Source organism: Perissodus microlepis, chromosome 7, assembly GCF_051167445.1.
Source record: "Perissodus microlepis isolate ML-2025 ecotype Zambia chromosome 7, ASM5116744v1, whole genome shotgun sequence".
In the NCBI taxonomy this organism is placed as follows: Eukaryota; Metazoa; Chordata; class Actinopteri; order Cichliformes; family Cichlidae; genus Perissodus; species Perissodus microlepis.
Window position 1 is genome coordinate 18,415,031 of NC_140467.1, and position 25,751 is coordinate 18,440,781.

Sequence of the window (25,751 nt, forward strand, 5' to 3'; positions counted from 1 at the left end):
GAATAATTGTTGATTTTTTTCCCCCCATTCAAGTTCAAGGACAGTCAAGTTCAAGTTTGAGAACTTGGTGTTGTAATTGTGGCATGCAGTTTTGGTGTCTGCTTTGCTTCTGCATTATATTAAGTACATATTTCCATTTACATAAAATAAAAATTAAAAATTAAAAGAAGCCATTTGAGCCACTTTGCTGTTGGTAATTACATGAAAAAATGCTTCTAACCAACTATTTGACTAAACCTCACATCATACACCAAGAAAGCATCAACAAAAAAAAGTACAATTATTATGAACTACTATTAACTACACAAATACATTTACGCGCACGTTTGACGGTAAATTTGTATTAGTGTGTAGTGTGTATGTGTGACTGTGTGTGTCCCATTGCTAGCTCTGCTGTGTAGATGCAATAAACTGTTAGTTTGCTTCAGTGCACCCACTGTGGGTTGTACCAGGCTGTTGTGTTGTTGTAGGTATGCTTTTACACACAGAGAGAAAATGCTGAAAACCCTGCCATCTGCCTCTCGACATGCAACCTTCCACTGCACTCCTGCCATTCAGTGCCAAAAAGGCCTTGGGGTGGAGTAGCGAGATACTCCTCCAGCCAAAACCATGTGTCCACAGCTAGTACAGCAAAGCTTACATTCATATGAATGAGCATTATAAGCTACATATGCAACAGTAAGCCTCACTCTTGAAAGCTTTGAGTAATCATTTTGACTTTGTCCTTCAAAAAAAGCCATCTTCTATGTAAAACCCGACACCCAACATAACACAGCACATCTGAAATCCAAAGCAGAATATTCGACAAATACGCAAACTTTTGTTGTTTAAACTAGAAAATTTCCGCAATTTTCAAAAAAGGCAATCAGAAAACAGCTTTACTGCAAATTTGATTATACTTTCAAGCGACACCTCGAAGAAGATTTTTCTCATTAGACTTGGGAATATACTTTGCTATTTTAATGTCTTAAAAACATTCAAGCAGTACAGATTTCCCATGATCTTGATCATTAAATTCAAAATATCCACAGTCATTTTTTATATATTCTCTTGTTGGTGAAACTGCTGCGTTTGTTGCTCATTCAGGTTTGTTCTTCCATCAAATCAAGAGAAATGCGATTAGTATCAACATAATAACAAAAGCATCTGTAGTTGTATGTAAAGCGCTTGTATCAAAAGCACAAGTCTTGTAAAATCTGTATTCAGACATGTAAGGTATAGATCCAAAAGTGGGGAAAAAATATGAAGGAATCCTCCGATTAACAAAAATTATGTATACAAAAGCAAATGGTGAAGAAATGGTGAGTTATTCTCTATTCCGTTTTCTTGAATAAAATATAAGCTTACCAAGTACAAACTGTAAAAGCACGAAGTCAAAGAAATTTGCCATTTAAAAATAAATAGTTGTAAAAATTAAGACGTCCTCCAAAAGCTTCTGAAAACATTAAACTGATCGAAATGATCAGCGCACCACGTGCTTCTCTTCATACAGTGCATTCTAAGCTCGGACAGCATCACTCATATGAAATACCTCCACAACTGTGGCCTTGCACTTACTCACTGATTGCATTAAAGTAGGATTATCCGGTCAACAAAGTGCTTTTTTGCCTTTTTTGTGCGTATTGCTAAACTATGAATGAGTTTGTAGAAATTTTTAGTGGGGAAATGTTCTTGAAATCATGAGAATAGCTGTTAACGCTCTGATATCTGCTGTTCTAAGTGCAGGGCTTTAAATTCAGATGCATAAATGCTCGCTCAGGTGAAAAGAAACTTTGTGCAAAGACCTCAAATTCATCGAGATGTTTATTTGTACAGGATTCCTGCGAAAACTGAACGCCCAAAATGCAAACACATTGATAAAGTACATCGGAAACCATGCATCCATAGGCATATTTTAAATGAAAATTACTCACCAGTTACCAGAGCAAAGACGCTAAATGTCCGGTGAGGTTCGGAAGCTCTTCCCGCTTTGATCCACATCTCTGTCAAGAAGAGGAGAAAGCCATAAGCTCCAGTTTGGTGCTTCTTGCATAACCCCGTGATTTCCCTCAGACTGTCCCGTTCACAGCCGTGCCTCAGCCTCAGCTCCAGCCTCAGTGCCCACGTCAGTCTCACCTCCAAGCACAAATCCCTCCTTCAACCACAGTCTCAACCCAAAGCTCAGGGCTGCATGGCTTGCCTGCCACCAGCTGGGTCCAGGCCCGGTGAGGCCTGAAACAATAGGAGGCCATGAGGCTGTCTGCGAGGCTCCAGCTAAGCCCGCCTGCTAGTTAACAAGTCTTTGAATGAGGAATGTTAGCAAACAGACAAACAGCATGTCTGATGCATGCAAATAGCACAACCAGTCCAGTCTCAGCCTTGGCTGAGCACATGAATAATTCACAAGTCTATATGCTTCTCTCTCACATTACTCCCTCCCTCTTCTCAAGTGAAATGCCTTCACTGGAATAAGTGAAGCAAAGTATTCAAACCTCTGTTTTACTTTAATACTTGATAACGTAACGCAACAATAATGCAAACCGGTCATGCAGCGACGTAACGTGCACAGCTACTGGTGACATCTCAACAACTTGCAATTCAACAATTCGCTTCCCCCCCCTTTTTTTCGCTTATTGCCTGTTAATTTCTTTTGTTTGCAATTGGCACCTGTCCCAGTAAGAGCTCCGGCTCAGCGCACCACTCATTTGCCCTCGAGAGCGAGTCGGCATGAAAGAGAGAGAACAAGAGTGAGAAAGAGACACAAGGAGACAGCGAAGGAGAGAGGACATGGAGAGGAAACAGGAGGAGAAGCAGAGTAAATACAAACAAGGTGCGGTACTTCACGCCAGTCGCTGGCGCGGATTACGAAACATCTCCTTTAAAACGCACACGTATACCCTACTGAAACACTGGTCACTCTGTGACTGCCATCCATGGACATCCCGGCCACGAGCCCACCACCACAAACAGGTTACCCGTCAAAAATGGCGCCCCTGGCATTCCAGGTGGATCAAGGCCCATCAGATGGAGAAACACCACCTTGGAAAATTTTGATCCAAAATGAGAGAAACCAAATAAACATGGCTAAAAAAACAGCAAGGGGAAAAAAAACTAATAAAACTAAACAAACAAACAAAAAAAGAAGAGGAAAATGAGGTACAGTTTTATAAAATAAGCAACAGAAAAGCAGAAAAGCGATCAAAAATCCAGAGCGGTGCAAAAATCAATGTGCCAAAAGTAAGAAAAGGGCCCCTAAAAAAAGCCACTTGTTGCCAGGTTTTGCAGAGCTGCTGTGCAGCTAGTTGGAGGCAGAGGGTTAAAATCCAGCTAGTAGTGAGTAAAAAAAAAAAAAAGATCCATCTATGGCAGGGCGGGCTGCGGGGAGGCCCTGACTGTAGAAATAGCAGCAGACTTTTTGTCTTTTTTTTTTTTCTCCCCTCGCAGAGCTCAAGTCTCCCCCTTGCGTGTGGCTCTAGCAGAAAGAGAGGAGCGACCGATACAGAGAGAGAAGACGAGGAGAGGGGGAGAGAGAGAGAGGGAAAGAGAGAGAATCCGAGAGGAGGAGACAGACATGCATACAGTGAAGGGGTAGAAAAGCTCGGCTGATGATGAAATAGGAGGTGTAGCAGAGCGCGCGAACCAGTCACTTTTTCATCACATGTCCAACACGGCAAGGAACTGTATTTGCACTGGGGTCTGGGGAGGGAGGGAGGGAGCATAAGATGGGTGGGAGATGGAGACACAGAAGGGAAGAGAGCGAGGCAGACTGGGAGGGTGGAAAGCACTAAATGTGGGAGGGGTGGAGGAAGAAGAATGACACAGAAATCCACTCCTCCCAGGCAGCGCGCAGGCTCAGTGCCTGCACTCACACGCCATACTGGGATCCACTATAACGTACGTCAGCAACTATATCAGCAAGTGCAAAGAAAAGCAAGGAAAACGGGAGAATACAGAGTCATTCAGCATAAGCTGCCCCCGCTGAAGGATCCTTGAAATATGCAACACTTCTGAGATCTCCTTGAATTATTAACCTCATCTCTTACCGTGGTGGAGCTTTACAGATCTGGAAGTACACACTGAAAGGAACACACGTACACACACACTCAGAGTGCATTAACTCTTTGGCATGCCTGAGCAGCCTGAATGGATAGAATAGACCATGACACACACACACACACACACACACACACACACACACAGGGACGCGAGCACACAAAGTGAAAAAGAAAAGCACGGAGAGTGTTAATTTCAGTAACATGTGGCAAAGAACGCATGGCCAGGACGCCTCCTTCTTGCCCCGGCTCTTTCACAAAGCAAAGGCTGTAGCCGAACCTTCGCAGCTATTTTGGCACAAAGTCAAAAAAGGCTGATAAGCATTTTTGGGTGAGACTCTGCTGCTTTTTCCTCGAGGAAAAACAGCTGCTACATGCCCCGGTATTCAATGTTCAACAGTTCGGAGAACATTTTAGCAAAAACCCCCCCAGAGATGCCGATTTGTCTTGTTTAAAATGGAGAACGAAAAAAAAAGATAACATAATGGTCCACACATTTAGTTTGAACCAATTTCTTGCACAGATTTACATGAAGCATAAGTGAGCCTCAGAAGGAACTAGGAGAGGAGAGGAGAAAGGGGGGGGGACCCTACTAAACAGCAGGGCAGTTTCCACCATCTTAGATTGCATTGATTATGCTTTGCTTCTCACACGCTAGAGCTCTTTCTCTCCCTGCCTGTCCCTCCCTCCCTCTTTCTGTCTGTTCTGCCACCTTCTCCACTCCACGATCAGCATTTGGCTTTTTCCATTTGAGGCAGATTACTGTAACGCTATTGTACAACAACTTCCTGCCTCTTTTGGCTCTGGTTCTAAAAAACTGCAAAAGGCAGACCTCGTGGCTTTAACTTTTTTCCCCCCTCGGCCTTGAACCAGGAGCTCTATAAGGGAAGAAAAGGAGGAAGGAGATATGTAAAGTGTATTTATTACTGAGGAGCTATTTTTTTTCTCTCTTTTTAAAAAAAAAAAAATTAATTTCTGCTTTATAAACTGCTGAGTATTAAAGAGGGGACTTCATGCCTAGCAAGAGACAATGAGAAAGAGAGAAAGAGGGAGACAGAGAGGAAAAACATAAGGTGGGGGTTAAACTTTTTCTTACGTTTTACTCTGTGAAAACTTCCTGTTGGCTTTGGAGAGCACAAATACATAAGCGGGGCTCGAGCTCACGGAGACTTGTTTAACATGGTTGCTACTGCTTCGGGCTGCACAGCTTGTGAGGGCTGCTTTCACTGCACGGCCACCACCCCGTTCCTCGCCGGCTCTCTCTTCCTCACAGCAGCACAGGCTGGATTGCACAAAAAAACCTCTTCTCCTCTCTCCGCGCACTCCTCTTTGCTAGACGGGTTTTTAGTAGAAACACATACGGCCAAAGACGATTAGAGAGAGAGGAGAAAAATGCCAATATTATTTAAACTAACAAAGTGCAGGAAAAGGCTGCTTTGCACTGCAAGGTATTTGTTCGCTTTCTTTCTTTTTTCTTCCTTTCCCTAAATGAGATACTAGCTCAGTTTAGTCTTACACTTTGGCAGGAGCTATAGAATCCTATTAGAAGGAGTTCAAGTTATACGTCACATCTCGCCATGCGTTTTAACCAATTGAGAAACTCATGACTTCATTATGGCTTCAATGTATAAAGATGTCTTGGGTATATGTTAAGATTTTCGGGGAATAGCTTGTAAAAAAATAAAAATAAAAAAAGCATATGTTAGAACTCCAAGGAGTATTAGTCAATAGTTTTAGGGAAGCATGCTCTGTGAATTTATGCTTAGTGTGCATACTGTACTTTGCATGACATAAAGTTCATCTGAGGATACAGTTTTGGCTTTGGGACTGCTGCCAGCTCTTGCCGCTGTGTTGCGTGTCTACATTGCCGCTACATTGTGCCTCTGTTGCGTGTCGTAATTACCTGTCACATCTTAATTGTGGAGTCATGACTTGTCGGACTTTAGAAGCAAATGCAGACTATTTAAGGCGACTGTATAAAATCGGTTTCCGTTTAAAAAAACAAAACAAAACGCACAAAGCAGTTCTTACTACTGCCAACATCTTGCTTTTTTTTTTTTTTTCAGATTAAATGATCAAAAACGACTAACGTTAGATGAAGCACTAACAATAACACACGATGCAGCCGCACTTTAACTGACATCCGGGAGGGAGAAAAGGCAGGGAAAAGCCACAGCTTTCCTTCTGGAGTACTAGGCTGCTGCAGCTGTGTGATACAAAGTCGGTCGATCAGGCCAATTGATATTGCAATGAGAAACAAAATGGCAGACGGCGCCATGTTATAGCCTCTGCCTGACAATTATTTTACTCCTAATAATTTTAACGTATGACTATGCTTCTCTGTTTCATCGAGATTTGATGTAATGAATCGAGTTGGGAGCACAATTTTACGACAGAGAAAAAAACCGTTTTGAAGCGGTTAAAATATAAAAATAGCATAGCAATAGAAATGCAGCGCATACGTCTAACGCCGTTATAAATAAGACACATTTTTTGTGGCTTAAACAAACTGTCTGCTGACGGGCGCTGATTGCATTCAGAAGACGGCACGTTAAAGTGTTTTAAAAGACATCTGCAGGCATTTGTTAGGGTAAACATTGCATTATAGAATTTAAATGGTGGACTGGATGAACGTTCGTCCTACTGCTACATGAAACAATAAAACAATGAGCACAGCAAAAGCGATATGGAATTTCACTGGGCAGGGAATCCACAAAGACAAACAATATTTGCACTTAGAAACATCGAGGAGGCATTAGCAGGTGGGCGTAGGGGTTTGTGTGTGTGTGTGTTGGGGGGTGGGGGTAAGGGATGGCTGTGTGCTTGGTCAGCAACCACTACAACGTCGACACTTAGATATGATATGCGGCACATAAAAACAAGGTTATTCTAATGGACTTATTGAAGGGGATAAAAGCTAACCACAAAGTATCCCTTCTGTATGAGGGGAGAGTATACTCTCCAGCAGAAGAGTCCATGAGGTGGTCGAGCTTAAACCCTGCACGTGTCTAAACAACTTCTCTATTACACCCAGGACCTTTGAGGGCACTCCCCATCGAGGAGGGAACAAAGGCCATGACCCCTGGGTCAAAAGCGTTACATGGGAGGCCAAGCGAGCTCATTGAATGTTCCACTGTTGTTTGCTTTAAGAAGGTAAAGATTACTAACACATTAACTAATGCTGATTAGGGGGTTATCCCTCATGGGACCGAGGTCCCGGGGCAGCACATCACGTCGTATTAACACAGCCTGACCTTTGACCCCCACCAGTCACCTTAGGCAGCCGACTGTGACCGCCACTTTCTCCGTCTGTTTGACATTTATACGCATGCATGCACAGACAGGGAATGCAGGCTAACCTTGCAAGGTGCAGCACAGCTCAAACAGAATTATTTCTATGTGGAAAAATCTGAAGAAACGACCGAATGCTCACTGCACAGGATTTGCAATGTTAACACACCCCGGTCAAAAGAGTTTTTAACTTTACTTTAGCAGGCTGTGCTTCATCCGTGTACCCGTATTTCCAATAAGTACTCCTTCCTAAGTAAACATTGTCAATTCAAGTATGTTTTCAAGGCCTCTGACCTAAAAGACTGTTTTATGTTGAAGCTCATAAAATGGTTGCATGTGCAATGAAATGGTGGACAGAAGACATGCGCAGTAATGATGTTTCTAATACAAGAAAAAAAGAATCGTAATATTGGTGATTGCAACCGATAAGAAAAAAGCAGCTTGTTCAGGATCTGGTTCTGTGACTCCCTTCAACGTATACTTTGATATTAGTACAGAGGTGAAAGCATGCTGCACAGCTGAGCTTACCTAACACTGCATTTCCTGCAAAAGCGAGCCGATAATAAGTTATAATGAAACATAATTCAGCTATATCATTTTGGAAATGTCTGCTAACAAGTAGATCCTTTGGAGAATTTTATGGAATAAAGCACCTTGGGAATATCATTTTATCAGGATTAGGGATATTTTTCCAGCAATGAGTTCCCAAAAATATCAAGTTCAAGTTTTTCCACAAGTTATCTTCACATGCAAAACTCTTGACTGAGCACTTATTTGAAAACACATTATCCATCAATATTTGAAATGCACTGTGGCATATATAAAAGCATGTGTGCAAAATATTATAGAATATAAACAGAATGGACTTTTGTTTGTTTCCTTAAAATGCCGCCCGCTTATTGCAGAAACCCAAAAAGACACAAATAAATAAATGATTAATTAATAGTTAAACTTAATAATTTTATCATAAATGTTGACTATTTTATATATTAGCTTCGTTAAAGGAACACACTGCCTAAAAACCAAAAAATGCCAGGGATACTAATTTAATTTTAGGAAATGTTTAATAATGCCTGAACTTTATAGATTTGGTGTAAATTATTGTCACGATTTATTCAGGGGAAAAAACAAACTTTTCCAGAAATGCATTTTTTGTTCACTGAGTAAAAATCCACATTAAAATGTTAATATGAACTGTGGAAAAATATGCTTTACAAAAGGCAGCTCATCCAGCCTTTTGTTATACAAATAATAAAGAACTGATATTCAGTCACGGCGCACACAAGTTGATTTATTTAACATGAACCTGTCACTAAATTCAAAAGTAAGAGAAAAACTGTTAGAAATCTGTTTTGGGTTTAAATAATACACTTCATTGTGTGTGTATAAATCATTTTTTTACACTAGTATTAGATTGTTAAACATGGTGCACTTAAACACTTCATTCCTAATAAATAGTTTTATATATATAAAAATATTAATTTAATTTTAATGTATTTGATTTCTGTTTAATCAGCTTTACCTGATATGTTGTGCTGATATGAAAGCACAAAAACAGAGCACTGATTCCCCCCCCCCTTCATCTGCCACATAGCTCAGCAGGCATTTGATCCGGTGCTTTCATGAGAACAATTCAAAAGCACCGCAATAAATCTTGAATTTCAAAATATTTCTGAGACATATTGCGAAGAAACAGAATTTCTAGATATGCCACATGCACAAAGAAACGATTCGTCTTAGCAAAAAAAAAAAAAGAATAAGAGGAAGAAAAAACAGGAATAAAGACTTTTTCAAAAGCAGGAATGAACTCACCTTGCTGTTTCTCACAGGATTCTGAAAGGAAAGGAGGAAGAGAGACACAGAGAGAAAAGAGCAAAGGAGAGCTTCTCCTGGGAACAAGCTGGAAATTATGGACCTATTCGATATCAGACCTCAGAGTGGACAACCTATCCTAAGAGGGACGCGCCCTAACTGTAACTAACAACTACTTCTGGCAGCCCTTCAACAACCAGACATATTGTCCTGGATCAGGGCCGTTTTCGAAAAGGCAGCAATGAGCAAGGGCAGCCTAGGCAAGAAATCAACATCGACCTTCAGCCTCATTAATATCAATTAATACTTTTTTCCTCTAATAAAAATACAGAATTTAAAACTATGATCCCAATGAGACGTTAATTATCAAATGTAGCATGTTAAGGTGATACATGCTATAAAAAAGAAGGATTTCCACACTAAAGTGGGGCAGCATTAAGGGGTCAGCACAGCACTTTTTAAAAAAAAAAAAAAATTAAAATGTATAATGCGTGAGTTAATTATTTCACGTACTGTTTTAGTACTGATATATTAAAAGCTCAAAATCCAACACGAATGCAATGTTACATTACTTTGTACTGTGTAGGTCTGAAGATCTGCATTTAAAGTGTGAATGCAACAAAACTGCCTTATGGTGGAAACGAGCACAAGCAGGGTTTGAATGAGTGTAACAATGTAATAAATATTCAATTAAAAAATATTTTTGACTGAGTATAATACCTGTGTCATTTTTGTCATTATAGCAGAGATCACAATGTAGTAACCAATCCCTTTTAGACATGCACCAAATGTTTATTATCTAGTTAAGCAGCAATGTAAAAATACTGATCTGTAGCACTAAATAATGTACTGAGACAAATTTCAATAATCAGTGACACATAAAGTAAATTCTCCTTTTCTGTCCACTTAACTATCAGGTCTCTGCATACTTCTACTCTTCCTTCCAGTTTTCTCATGCAGGTTATTAATTCCTATTTAAAAAAAACAACAACAAAAAAGCCTTGGCCATTTTGTTTTGTTCTCCCTAATCACTACGCCAAGAGTGCACAGCCCTGGCATTTCAGGGGCCACGTCACAACGGCTGTTTCTGTGCCGCAGGGCTGCAAGGAGTCCAACACAGCAGAGCCATACGCACTCAGCGGTTCGCTGCCTCAACAAACACTTTGTGCGCACTGTTTTGTTGTCTTACACAGTCTGTCTAGCATCCTTGCTCCACTGAGAACAGCAAAACATGTAACTAATAACATTTAACAATACGTGTGCTTTTCTTTTTCCTGGTGCCTTTTCCAACACGACATCACACACCTTTCAGCTTCCGAATCACTTTGCAGCACTTTCCTCCTTATGATTACTACAGTAAAGTAAGCTTAGTGACAAAAACAGAGTTACTCGAGCACAAAAAGTAAATATTTGAAATATTCTAGATATTTACCACTTTGATATCTGTTGTTTGGCAACCTTGAAAAAGGGGAAACAGCTGATATTGATGTCATGGATTAAAAAAAAGAAGGACAAAAAAAAATCACTGATTAGAGAAATCACACTTGGGTTACTGATGAGTAAAACTGCATTGAATGGCGTTTATCTATGTGGGAGAAAAGCAGTGATTTATAGGACAGTTGCATAAACAGATGCTATACTCTGTGGGCTATTTATGCAAATTCAGTGATTGAGGCAAAATATTATTAATATTTATTTTTTACATACAGCAAAGTAATATGTGTTTGAGACATAAATCACTGTTCAGGCAAACCAGACCACATGCCAGCAATAAAAGTAAATGTCCACTTACTACTGTGAAAAGTCATTTAAGTCTGCTCATTTGATTGCATGTACACATGTGTGTAAAACGTTTGTCTTCATAACCTTCCCTTAAATAGATTTTTTTTGTAATCCTGTGTGTTGACAACTAGTTGGTTTATTAGTTTCATGCAGAGGCTTGTATCAAAAGCACAGAGAGCATTTAAAGTATACACTACATTTATTTTGTCTATTTTGACTACAAGTGTCACGCATTGTGTGTTTTTTCAATTTCGTGTCAAGCGTGTGATAAAAACAATGTTTATTTTTATTACTCTCGTTATCATCATTATAATCATTATGCCTCATTATATAATACTTTTGTGGGAACAAGCAACTCTGTTCCTCATGATTATGACCGCAGACACTTAGAAGGGTAAACACTTGCGCAAAATTATTTCAATGCTAGTCTGTGATTCAGGGACCCTCTGTGTAAACTCTGTGCTCTCTTTATGGTAAACTGTGCTGACACTGATGGGGTGTAACATGTTCTGGTCCACCCATCAGCATAATCATCATCAAGCTAAAGGTGTTGACAGCACGTATTCGATGGTGTGACAGCCTCTGACCTCTCACACCAACTTAGTAAGGCAGAGGGTCATGTGGAGGACATGGCTATGGAGGGAGAAGTCAATCTTATCCTTCCGTTCCGCCACAGGCCTGTGTGCAGCGACAGCAAGATGAGCTCGAGGGCTTTCCAAAATCCACACACGTTTGGCCGGGAGTAAGGCATCGGGGCCGTGTGTGTTTCAAAGGAAACGCTGAGGAAAGCGCTTTTTTGTGGCAGGACTCGTGCACTTGACAGTGTGTATTTGCCTGCCTCTATGTCTTTGCTCCGTCCCCACCCTGACTCAATATCCCTCAGCACCAATATGTGTCATCTTTAGTAGCCAAAATGGCATACAGCCCACTTGTCTCCCAAAGGCAGAGAACACTACCTTGTATCTCTTGATTTGGATCTCACGTGTGCAGACAATTTTTTGCCATTATCTCTACACATTACAAATACCTCGGGCTCGCCAGAGCAGCGTGGGACTGAGAGGTTAAAAGGCAGGAGGCACGGAGATGAGAGGCACTGAAAAGCCTCAGCTCTCGGACTGTTGTCAATTGAGCCTGTGCTTCTCTAATGGGGGGGGGGGGGGGGGGGGGGTTGATAACCTGGCACACAACCAACCACTAATGCCGCTTAAATGTCAGAGACTGCAGAAGGAAAGGGAGACAGCAAAACTGGGAGGACATTCATATTTCAGCATGGCAGATGCTATAATACGTTCATGCCTCACAATGAGGACAAACAAAGACCCCAGAAGTTTGAAAAAAGCAAAAAAACAAAACAGAGAAGGCAGGCATGATAAAAGGGAAATGAAAAAGAGGAAAAGGGATTTTTTAGAAGTGATGGAGGCAGCTCCATCTAATGGTTGTCTCTATTCGCCAAAGTTTGGAGTAGATCTGTCTCACTCTTTCTCTCTCTCTCTCCTGTCTCTTTCTCACTCTCTCTCCGCAGATGAAAACCTGACTGGGTGGGGGTCGGGGACAGGGTTGAGTCTGGTGTTGGGGGTGGGGTTGGATTGCTGGAGAGAGTGATCTTTTTTTCCAGCGGGGTGAAAGGCGGACGGTCATGTGTGCAGAGCTCATGACAAAAGGCCCTTTTATGTGCAGCGTATGCAGATAGAGGAGGCTCCTTTGTGCACAGATGGAGATCCCATGCCTGGGTCTGCCTGCGGCAGAGAGGGAAGGGAGGGCGGAGAGGAGAGAGGAGTGGTGGTGAAGGGAAGAGAGGGGAGGGAGGGGTGTCTCTGGCACTGAGTGCCATCACTATGTCTGGTGGGGGATGGGGCACAGAAAAGAAGGACCGAGCGGTCCCGGTCCTGCCAGGTTCATACACAGCGAGGAGGGGCCACGAGCCTCGCTAAGAGGATACAGAGACTTGTAACTCAATAGTGGAATCGAAGAGAGTCCATCAAGTGAGTAGCAAGTGGCCCAGGGTCAAGTATTACATACAAATAATCTCTGATTTTTGCTTCTTTTTGCTGGCTATGGAAAACACGGTTTGTCACATATAGTGCCAGAGAGCTAATACAAGTACAGTACAGCATGCAAAACTTATCTGATACCAACTACGGATTACAGGCTTAGAAAAGCTTAAACTAGTTTTTTTTTAATGCCAACTATCACATGTTCCTAACAGGTAAAATGTTCAAACATATCTACAGTTGCACTTTTGACCCAATAACGAGGGGTCAATCATTCACGTGAACCATCGAGCCCCAAATGAAACTGACTGCCAAGTTCAAGTTCTAGTTCTATCTCAAATAAAGGCCTCTTCATCTGTCTCAATCTCTATTATCTCAATGTTGCTGCTTTGAACCCATCCTGACTGTTATCTATCAGTGTCTGGATAAGAGCATTAAATGTGTATCCTGGTGGCAGCTCTCCCCTGGGAGTCGAGGTGACTCCTACTGACATCTAGTCTGCTGAGAAGACATCATATCCTTTAAGTAACCTCCTTCCCTTGACCAGCACATCACAACACTCAAGTCAGACAGCTTCCTATCCTCCTGGAGGCCCACGGCTCTTTTCTCCAGTGGACAGATAGATACCACACAACGGCAGACCCTTTAAACTCTTCACATTGGGCTGAAGCTGCTGATGGACGTGCTGAGAGCTGCTACTGTTTGAATATAAAACAAGAGCAAGATGGAAATGCACAATTTCCTAAAGAAAGATTTCTGTCAAGGGATTTATTAACTAACATGCTTGATAGCTAATGAGTTAATGTTAGCTACCTATTGGGTTCATTATCCCATGATAGTATGCTTGTTAAGTTTCCCAAACACTGAAATTCTTGCTGAGTAAAAATGAGTATAAGATACAAACGAGTATTATTCTGTATTTCATATTTAAAGCAATTTTTACATTTTATTCCTAAACAGCGCTGTATAAATAAATCTTATTTTCTTACTAAAATAGTTTTGTAAATGGGGGTCCAAATTAGAGCCAATCAGACCCAGTAGAACAAGGTATGCTTTCAGGTAGGCCTTCCTTGTGATTTACACATCATTCTGAATCAAAGTTCTCTTACTTCCCATGTCTGGTTTCAAAATACTAACACAGCAACAGGCAAAATGCTGTTCACTGAACCAATGGGTGGCATCACAGTCCATTTTTGTATACAGTCTATGCTTCTCCCCAGGAAAGACTTTGCCAACCTGCCATACTAAAATCAGTGGACCAGGGAAAAAATCTGGAGTGAAAAGAAGCTGAATTAATATGATTAATGGGGAAACAAAGAAAACAAGACTTTGCTGATGCTGTTGTGCTGATCATTATGCCATTAAATTACAAACTGTACCCTTTTTACTGGTAATGATGACAAAAACTGGATGTGCAGTGTACACTTTTCTGGTTTATAAGAGGAACATGCCAGAAAAAGTGTGAGAACCACTGGCTCAGGCTAATTAAAGTGATCAGGTGTTTTTGTCTGAGTCCTGTCTTAACTTTGGCCTAACTGCCCAGCCTGTCTGCCTGCACTCTGGCTGCCAGGAGGCCAGGAATGAAAGCCTGGCACTTACCCCCCTCTCCTCTATCTGCTCCCCTGTTGCTACCCTAGATGCCAACAAAGGTATTTCTGGCCCTAATCAACATGGAGTGGTAGAGAGATATGAATGCATGCCTGTTTTTTTTTTTCCTTTTACACAAAAGCAGAAAGGACTTAGGTAAACACTAGGAAACATTTTCTCAAGATAAAACTGCATTCCCAAGAGCTACTACAATACATTACGTTGGTTTATCAAGCTTTCTTCTCTATTCAAACTTAAATTCATGAGTTGACGTTATGTCACTTATGTTTTTAAAATAAGGGGAAAGTCATCCCTTTATTTCTGTCCTTTCTCCAACAATTTTATACTGTAGCACATTCATGGTACATTGTGGGAAAAAAAAGATAATTTGGGATATGTTAACATCATCGTGTGAAAGCATTGTACCTTGTGTTAACATACCAAGTTGCTAACTTATACCATACCTTACTCTGTTTTGATGTAATGTCAAATGTGTATAGTTGTAACAGCCATAACGGTTCCTCTGTGTGGTATTCTGGCCATTTTATCTCTGACACCCACAAGAAAGGCATAACTATCTGTTTGAAAGGGAAATGGGCAGCAGAAGATAAAACCAAGGGGATATAGGCATGATAGATTAAACAAACAGTGTGTTATTATAAGCTGAAATATGAAATGTAAGAGTTTCATAAACAGGAAAATACAATGTGTGCCCTCTTAGTGTATTTACTGCCATCAGCACATGATCTGCTGGATCCATCGGATCTGAGGTTTTTTTTTTTTTACAGAAAGGCAGATTAAAATGACTAATTTACTAAACTTCAGTGAAAGAAGAGGCAGGAAATCTGGGAAAATAATCAGAAATCCCGACTATGAAACAAAGACGAGGGTGATGAAGATGATGGTGAAGAGAAAAACTGTAGCGTGTTCAACATGTGGCTGTCTCAGCTGACCTGTTAAATCTTACAGACAATACAAATAATGATGATTTTCTTGCACTCGAAAGGATTGAAGGATTTTCAAGTGAGCTCACTCTCACAATAGTGGGGCGTCCAGGACAGGAGGGATACGCGGCCCGGACCCCGAACAGCACAATGTGCAAAAGCAAAATGGGGAGCATGAAATGAGGGCTCAAAAACCTCCACACCGCTTAGCTTTGAGTGCTTCGTCATAACAAAGCTGACCACCACTGCTCACCAGGATTGAGACAATACATTCAGCAGTGACAGCCAGTGCTATTGTGTAGGCCTGTGTTAAAATGAAATTTAAAAAAAAAAATCAATCATGAAAAAACGGAACACAACTATGAGCGAAGGCACAACCTTACAGTAGGATTACAGGACCTCTGTTTTATTTTTGAGCGCCATCAGAGTGGGTCAGTTAAAATAAATTCCTGATCAACATCCTACAGCGCCTGTAAAGTCTCTCAGCACATCCACGGTCTGAAGCAAGTTTTAGCTCCCCTCCCTAAAAGCTCACTGTCTTCTGACTAGCAAGCTTACACCAGTCTTTGCTTATTGAGACCGTCTCATCCTCGTGTCATGTGGAAGCTTCAAAAGCAAAATAGAAAACACTGCTTCTCTTTCTTGGTTGCAAATTGCAATCTCTCAAATCCATCTTTGCCCGTTCAGATCTGATCTGGAATACAACCAGCATGAATACCAACAGCAAGAAAGATTACAACGGGATCTCTTTTTAGAGAAGAATATGTATTTTACTCTTTTACTGGAAAGTGAGCAAATATACATGGAGTGCCCACTTGTTCACAAACCTTACAGTACATAAAACACAACAAATTGTACTAGAGCCAGCCTTGTTTTTTTGAACTGTCTTCCAGTCACTACAGAAGCAATGAAAAAAAAGAAGCAAATACAATCTCTCTCCTTTTATGACCAAACAATTTTTGTAATTTCAAAACTTACTAAAGAAAAAAGGGAAAAAAAGATCGACATTACTGCTTCTCTTTAACTGCAAATTTTAAAGCAAACAAGTGCAAAATTTAATTAAAACTAATAATTGAATGCCCGATTAATGACATGTAATATTTATACTACATGAATTTATTCTATCTACCTAACTACATGCTCATAGTACATATGTTTGAGGTAAATAGGTAAAAAAGTACATGAAAATCCAACATTTTAATATCACATTGTATGAGATCGAACTTCTACTTTTAAGAATAAAAGAAAATGCAAAATTTCCAAAACAAGAATTACAGATGACAAACATAAACATACATAAAGCAGTTCAAAAAGAGTTACAAAGATATGATCTTCATGAGTTATAAAGAAAGGGATCATGTGGAAATTCAGCCGATGTCTTTGTTTAGGAAATTGTATTCATGCTTATTCGACAATTAACTGGAGGTATTGGTGCGCAGGCAAAGTTAAATATGAAAAACATAATGATATAATGTGGTGCATAAATCATATTAGAAATATGTTTGTTACTATTACTGCAGATTATATCAGTAAGGAAGCTGCTTAAATATTGACTGATAACTTATGGCAAAGGGGTGGGATTAAATAAGTGTGTACTTCTTCCCTCTTCTTTTCGATATGTAGCTGAATCAGAACAGGTGAAGCAATATTGAAATGTATTAGCTTTATTTTGTATAGGATTTCTTTTCTTCTTTTATTTGCTAAATGAACTTTGTATATTGTTTACATTATTGAAATAAATTAACAAACAGCAACAACCTTAAAATCATAAAGAAGGATCTTTAAATTAAAATGGTTGAGCTCTCTTTGTCTGTTAACTCAGTCATAAGCGATACTTATTTTAGTGCCCTTGACTAAGGCTCTGGAGCTTGTCTTTGACAGCTCATTTTTTAATAAAATAAAGCAAAACAAAAATGTATAATATATAATATAACAAGAACATACAATCTAATGTGCTTCACACACAACCTTCGCTTCATTAATTCAGTTTCCTAATACTAAAACCAAGCTGTAATACTTTACTTTCTAATTCAGTGCAAAAAGGGTCATAGCAAATTACAGGAGAGCAATTTAAAGCGATGTTTGCTGTTACTGTGAATGCTGGCACGACACCATATGAGCCATCTGCAAAAATGCCCCGTTTCACAGTGCATTTAACATTTCCAACTTCCATGTCCGTGTCCCTTTAAGAGAAGGCTGAGTCTGCAGCTGTGAAAACTCTGCATTGTTGCTTCTCTTACTTCTACTTTCAAACTTCATTTTCAGCCCTTGCAAAGATTTTCGGAGCCACTCTCTGGACACTGGCAGGTACTTTCACCAGGAGCCAAACTTCCCAGCATGCCTTGTAGCAGGGCAGGCTTTGTTCCTAAATTTAACTGTGAAGTTGCACTGCTTAACATGTGATACGACCCTGCTTCGTTCTTACTCAAGCGGGTTTACATAAGATGCATACTATACTGCCAGAAAAATGAAGTTTTCATTCTTTAATTGCACCAATATTGAAAACTTGTGCAGAAATCCTTTACAGCTCTCGAAGCATGCGTGGCTATAATTTAAAAGCCAGGCTGCTGAGAAAAAAAAATCATCAAACTTCAAAACGGCGCTTAATAATAGCCATATAATGTTTCATATCAAACATTTCCTTTCATCATCTCTCCAGAAACTTGAATTAAACTACTGGAATTAAAGACACGTCTTTAATCACACTGGCCTCAGTGTACTTTCTGCAACAGATGCATCATCAAAGATGCTTAATAGCTTAAAATGGGACCCATTTTCTATGATGCACAGCTAAATAACATTTATTCCTAATACCATGGAAACAGTTCCAATCTTTGCTCCAAAGTGGATATTACAGCTACGCTGGATAACATGTGAGGGACAGTGCAGGCTGCCTGCAGCATCTGGTGGACACCTGTAAGACTGCAAGTCACTAGATTAAAAAAAACCCAGAAGCCTCTTTGATTTTGCTAAGTCACTAAAATTCCTGGGCGAATGTACGTTGACCTTCAGTGGTAGTTCTGCGGACATGTGGGGTTTTCTACCTATCACTAAATCAAAGGCAACATACACAACGATGAACAGTCAGTGAAACACAAATCTGGTCAGCCAGACAAACCAGAATACATGCTTGTTTTTAGATTAACATTTTTTATTTTATTTTATTGATGCTCAAGTCATTGTGTTCACCTTCTGTATATTAAAAAAAAAAATACAACTGTTCCTGAGCTTCTGCTTCTTTCTTCACCATCTCCGGATAAGCTCTGATGTGTAAACAGTTTTAAAAAGTATGTCAACATACGTGGAAGGTTTTTCTTAATGGCTCTAAAAGACAAAAAAAACCCAAAACCATTAAAATGTGTGTTTAACTCAAGCACTTATGAGCTATATCTAGTGAGCGTTGTGAACTCAATCACTGCGAGTAAAGCTGATCACAAAGGGGCAATCACTGACACCAAAACAATTAGGTTGCATGGGTCTAATCCCTTGCACAGCACTTAGGACACTTTTAAAAGCCACTAGGGCACACTGCAGAGTTCCCTTAACTTTTAGGGTTCAGTGTGGTCCATTTTTAAAGTCACTGGGGCACAGGCCTGATTGTTAAGACCAGGGAAAGTAATCCCTGGAGTCAGGCCACTAAACCTGCTCTGTCCTTGTAACCATAGCAGCAGACAGGTAGTGTCTGGGTCACAGGGCAAACATGGCCAGGCTTCAACCCCGGCTGATGCAACATGTTTACGCATTCATTTATTTGGTTCTAAGACATTTAAAAAGTCACCCTTAATAAAAATGTACATGTCTGCTGTATGAAGTGGGTTTCGCTATCAAAGTATGACAAACTTTCAATCAGTAAAACTCATATCATTATTAGATTACATAACAAATTATATACTGTAAGTTCATAACTCTAAGTAGTTCCTCTGTGAAGAAAATATTTTAAGACTTTGCAGTGGACTTCAAGAACATTAGAAAACAGATGCTTCTATTCAACAAAATTATAAATCAGCAAATTGAAAATAACCTTCACATTGATAAGTGGTGAATATAACTGTCATTAATGCAAAATTACAACTCTACATCTTTTACAAGTTTAATTATCTCTATGTTTATTAATACAGTTCAATCCACTATTCCATTATGTTCATGTACAGCCTCAAAAAAGTCATAAAATACCAAAAATATATATTTACAAAATTATCATATGAAAAAAGATAAAATAAATCAAATATAAGAAAACACATAATGCCACATGAGGATGAGACAAACTGTCCAGTTGAATTTTGCCTCTTCATAAAAAAAATGCCCAAATGATGGTCTTGCCCTTTTGAAAGGAACACATGATCTCCTGTGGCCTTTTCAGCTTTCCCTCTCTCTTTTCAGTTGCTATGAGACACTCGAGATGAAGCCAAGGCTTCCACAATTCATTACTGGAGGAATAAAAGCCAAAGCACTGGACAAAGCAGGGCAGACCAACTCAAACTAGCTCCCACTTAACACACACATCACACCTCTGAGTGCTCTGCTGACATACAAATGGCCAATTCAAGACTTCTGTCTCTCTTTTTTTTAGTTTTATTTAAAAAAAAAAAACAGGGATATGAATGAAGGAAAATGGCACAGGTACAATGTGAAAAGTTATCAGGTCAAACATTTCTTACATTAGAAACCAAATAAGACATTTTTCACATCAAGATTTGGGGGGTTTTTTGTTTTAAAAAAGGTTTTCAGGCAATAATTTTTATACGTCCTCCATAGTGTAACACACCGCTTTTTATTGAGTTTGCGCCAAAGGTTGAACAGGCTACAATGCAGCATCACCTATCTCTGGCTTCCCACCAGCTCTGACTCGCCAAATCATGAAACATCTCTTTTCTCTCCAACCAATCAGATCTGAATCACTAGCTGTTCTCATGCAAAGAAAGGAAAAGGAAAGCCAATGAGAAATGTCCCTCCTCCTTCCCCTCATACACCACACACACACACACACACACACACACACATACATAACAATCACCATCTGAGAAATGCCAACAGACGGGCAATCAGTCATTGTAATTAGGCTTGCTGCCATTCCCGGGCCTTCATAATTCAGGCTAGAGCTGGAGGACATAGGTAGTGAGATCCTAGCTGCCATAGCCTACCGCTGGTTCACCCAAGCCTCGAACCAGGCCACTCCCCTCTTCCATCTCTGTTCCCTACATGGGGGGGGCAGCACAATTATAAGGGGTAGCTGGATTACTGCAAAATTACTCCCCTCACCCCAGTCCCACTCCCACTCCTTTTTCACTGCACTGCAGTTTTTTTTTGTTTTAGCAGATACATTTGGCTAAGAAAATGGCTTTTAAAAGAGAAAAAGTACTAATCTAAACACATAAAAACACTATAAAACACAACTTTGTGACATTTAGCCCATACAACTTTGAAGACGCAGAGGTGTAAGGGGGACACTGGATTTACAGTACGGACACAGCAGACTGTTTTTCCTTGGAATTCAAAGCTAAACAGGAAACTATGGCAGTAATTTGCAGAGATTTATTTTATTTGCTTACAGGCTGTGGTTTACTCAGAAACTGGCTTTGCCTGTTCTATAGGACATGAAGTTTTTTTGGCAGTGAAATGAAGAACTGCAAGTTCAGCCAAAATAGACAATAAAGCAGAATGGAGAAACATGCCAAATTGCTCGGGCAATTCAGTCCAGAGGCTCATTTTTCCTAAATGATTCATACTGGAAAGAAAAGCATTTCCCTGTCCTTAGATGAACTTAGTGTGCTTGCCGTTGGCTTTACAAGGAAGAGATGGGGGAGGGAGGCGGATGTGTTCACACTCGGTCCCACAAACACACGTGTGTGCACACACACATATGACTGCACAGCCATGACTACAGATTCTTTGCTCACTGGGGAATTAGGTAATACACATGTAAGTCTCAAACACAGACACATATAAACATATGCTACTTTAAAAACATATTTTTTACATAACCAAATCGAGTCAGTCCTCATTTCTTTATATTTCAACTTTCTTACGATTTTAGAAACTGTCTTGTACAACAATTCTCCAGGCTTTCTGCAGGTCTTTCAAAGTTTTTCTTTGGACATTGGCTGCTATTTCACTCACTTTCAGTCCAGTCCTTGCACCAGAGCATTTTCAGACAAATGTTTCATTTTTTGTCTGTTTGCTGAGCCACTGAAAACTGACTTATGATTAATTCAAGCATAAAAACGCACCCAACTAAAAGGATGAACCCGTATTGCATCTACACATAACAGACACCAAAGACCCAGTTTTAAATTGCATCTTTAGATATTTTGTTATTGGCAACCTGTCAAAAGAAATAATATGTATAATTTTAAAAATTAAACAGTGATTTAAACAATATTTAATTTGTTTGGTGTAACCAAGAACTGGAAAACATTCCTGACTGGAAACAACTACCTCTGCATTGCAATTGCACACACCTGCTGCTACATATTTTTAGTATTTCTTTTAGCATTATTTATATTATTATATAGTAGACTAGTATACTATTTTCCAGAGAACACTGTTGGAACACTTTATTTTATTTATTTTTAGGTCCCTATTCAATATTACCTTATTGTTAGGGCTGTTTTTTTGTTGTGCATCTGCACTTTATTGTTGTCAATGTCTACGCATGGGACAGTGTGAAACGTAATTTCAATTCCTTTGTATGGCAAGTACATTTGAAGAAATTGACAAATAAAGTTTTCTATTCTATTCAATTCTAATGTATTAGTTAAGTCTGCAAACGGGCAGAAAATAGCATGTCTACATCAACAAGGTGAATCCCAAAGAGCTATTAGCTGAACATCTCAGCATGGTGTGCAGTGTGTCCTTAAAAACAGTGAGGAAAGTGGAGGACAAAAGAACAAGTGGCAGTTCTAAAAAACTATGTAGAGCAGGTGAACAGTATGTGAAAGTCATGTAATAAAATAGAACAAAAAAATCTGACAGCTGATCCCTCCACCAAAGGTAAACAGAGAGAAAAGGCAAACATAAATAAACCACAGACATGCATTTACAATGATGAATCCAAATCTGAAATTTTCAATACAAATTGTGCCTATAGGTATGAAGGTCAGGAGAGAGGTACAACAATGAGTATCTACGGCAATCTGTAAAAAATGGTGGAGGCTGTATCATGGTTTGGGGCTGAATTTCAAACATCCTGTCCAAAAGTGATTAAATTATGTTGGTAAATTACTTAATTTTTCCCTATGACAATGTTGGCATTGCAGTAAGCACATACCTGAACAAAAAACCCCCCACACCAATCAGTCATGGACTGGACTCCACAGAGCCAGGATCTCAACAATATTGACGCAGTGTGGGATCATCTTGACAGAGAATGGAACAAAAAAGCAGCCAACATCCAAAGAAGAGCTTTGGGTGTCCTTCAAGAAGCCTGCAGAATTATTCTCCAAGACTACTTAAAGAAATTCCAAGAAAGCTTCCTAAGAGAGTTCAGACTATGTCAAAGAATAAATATGGTTATACTTTCAAACAGTGTTTTCTGCTTCCATCTATGTTTGCATGTTTCAATAAACTGCTGTACAGAACACAAAGAAATGAGGAAATGACTTCTGCATATTGTTGTATTTTATTCAGCTTGAACCATGACTGCACGACAAACAGCACTTTTTAGACTGTACTTAGTGTTCAGTGCAGTAGCAGTAGAGTTTAGAAATGAGAGAAAACTAAAGGCAAGTTTTGTATCAGTCAGCAGTGTCCTGAGGCTGGTTTATTGGCCTGTCTGGCTCAGCTGGCTGACAGTGTTCACCTGTTCCTTCTTTCCACTGCAGGATGGCAGCTAATAGTCTGCTGCAGCACAACAGGGATTAGAACCTAAAACTCTTTTGTTAATATTTGCTTACTAGGCGTGACACTTTTCTGTGCTAATTAGCTACTTTTCAATAAAGAGAGACAAAAAGACATGATGGGAGCATGCTGATAACTTATTGTATATGCATCAAAATTAGACCATGCAGTAAGGAAACATCTAAGCATTGGGTTACATGAAAAATCCATTATGCTGCTCATAAGGGTACTTATGAATCTGTTTTGTACATCATTAGTGTTATGCAGCAGATATTAAAAAAAACAATAATCAATAATGAACAGAACAGAATAGAAATATCTAATTGTTATGATTTAAAGTTATCACACAGTTTTTTTACTTTGAGACTAAATCATGTCTGCAATGACATTTTTTGTGACCTTGGCTTTCCAAGTCAGGCTTAAAATTAATACTCAGAATGTAGAGTGCAGCAGCATTAAGGGACAAACATAAACATCTCGCCTGTGACATATTTGGACAGCGGTATGAAGGTTGAAAACGAGAATAAGCCGACTGTGTTATTGCTGACTCGTGCAAAATGTGGGCAAATATGTAACAAAGTGGCCGTTAATAAGACAAATTCACTCAGGATCAGTCGAATGACAGATTTAAAATAGTAACAAATCTATGAGTGACACAGTGGCAGAAAAATGGCGATGAGGTCTCTACACAAGGGTGTGACACAAAGCAGGAATTTATTTCAGCCCCGAGTCTTTCGAATTGTTGCTCCAGATGTTGCCATTCTGCAAATGTAAATAAAGGAAGAAAGCAGCACTTGCCATTTAAGATATAAACGATGTTAGTTTTCATTAGTTTTCAGCTGTTTCTGTAAAAATCCAGCAGTCAGGCATTAGTGGCAAGTCATTATTCAGACATTAGATTGATTCCACTGCTGGTGAATCACACAACTTTGTTTTTTTAGCTTCATAAAAAGGTCACAAGTAACATCTAGCTAAACCTGATGTGAAACAAACCAAGATGAAGATAAAGCTACAATGACGAAGCCAAGACTCGTGTTTTTTTTAACCTCGTGATTCCTTGTGAACATACGTGACATACTTAGATTTCGAGTGACTGCATTATGAACATAATTTAATTTCCTTAGGGATTATTAAAGTATTCTGATATGCATGAATTTATTTACTGATTTATGACCAAGTAGTCTCCTTAAACTCCCGCAAATGATGTTTTATCCTGTATAAATCTCTGTCTCTCTTTTATATGAAATGCATTTTAGAATATTGTCCCTTGCCAGTACTGTATCCCTCTTCTTAATGTCCAAAAATCACAAAACTATAACTCCACATATGGAGAATTATTATTATTATTAATATCATCATTGTTACACAGAAACCAGACAACTGTTGCGCTGCATGAACTTCACTTATCATCATCATCAGAGTTCAAGTAAAGCTTGTGTGTGTGTGTATGTGTGTGTATGTGGTTTTTTTCTCCCTTCCCCATGGCAGTGAACCTGAAACCACATGACACCTAGCAACAATGGGCGCCTGTGTACAAATAGAGGAAATAATTTTTTTTTAAAGAACCACAACAGAAGTAAACTTTATACCACAGCAGCGTTCAAAGCCTAGTTTTAAATATGTGTCAAACTTGAAAACAATTTAATGAATAAATAAATAAATAAATCCCGCGTAACCCACAGCAAAAATAAAACACGCCACTAAATATAACACAAACCAGTTATCAGCGCTACACAGGAGTGCTGACACCATAAAAGCCACCTTAATCATGGCGCTAATATACAAGCCACGCTATAAATATTACAATATCACTTTCCCCCCTCCGTTTTAGCTCCTATTGATATAAAAGGTGAAATCATTTCTGGGTCTATTTCCAGTCGTGCTGCAGAACAAAGAAAAGTTTCGACTCACCACAACAACGCACCATGTGCTGCGACTGTCCACAGCGCAACAGGCGAGAGGATGGGAACCGAGAAACAGCCTTTCTTTTAAGGTGTTCAGTCCAGCCTGCTGCAGCTGCTCGGTACTGCTTTTGCTTCTGAGGGAAACTTAAGAAATATCTATGTCACCGCTGCGCTTCGTTAAATACAGATAGCCCGGGGGGGAAGCGAGAGAGGGAGAGAGAGAGAGAGAGAGAGAGAGAAAGAAGTGATGATCCGCCGGGTTATAATCTACGTGGTGGTCTGACTGCTTTGGTGAGGACAGGATTATACACATCCCAAAGAAAGCTTTTCATCTGTTTCATCCGCTGCTGCTGTCCCCAATATCCCCACAAGTCTGCATGCATGGAGATCCTGAATCAGTTTACTGTGCGTGAAGGCTGCTCTGCAAGTTATTACAGCCGACAGGGGTTGACTGGTTGTTTTATGGGAAGTCAAAAATATTTATTTGCTTTTTTGTTATTTTTGTCGTTGTTTTTTAATTGCTCCGTTGATATTTTAGGTGCTGATGTATATGTGGCTGCAGTGCATTTCCTG

The 25,751-nt window shown here is 39.7% G+C and overlaps 1 protein-coding gene and 1 long non-coding RNA gene across 17 annotated transcripts in view; one reads left to right on the forward strand and one right to left on the reverse strand.

Moving 5' to 3' along the window:
* pparab (peroxisome proliferator-activated receptor alpha b) overlaps nt 1-25,441 on the reverse strand; it is a 91,251-nt gene extending 65,810 nt beyond the window's left edge. For 5 of the 15 annotated variants that reach the window (XM_084933956.1, XM_084933954.1, XM_084933955.1 and 2 more), the window contains exon 1: nt 1,914-3,678. The gene's annotated coding sequence lies outside the window, so the exon portion shown is untranslated. Of the gene's footprint in view, nt 1-1,913; nt 3,679-9,134; nt 9,226-25,185 lie in introns of those variants that run through there. The other 10 variants (XM_084933965.1, XM_084933960.1, XM_084933957.1 and 7 more) reach the window with 3 other exon arrangements.
* On the forward strand, nt 4,664-9,851 carry LOC146382940 (uncharacterized). 2 transcript variants are annotated; one of them, XR_014800702.1, is made up of 3 exons: nt 4,664-5,104; nt 7,066-7,184; nt 9,152-9,851. It is a non-coding gene; the product is annotated as an uncharacterized LOC146382940 (long non-coding RNA). The 2 variants fall into 2 exon arrangements; XR_014800701.1 differs by lacking the exon at nt 4,664-5,104 and adding an exon at nt 5,112-5,479.
* Nucleotides 25,442-25,751: the final 310 nt, after the last annotated feature.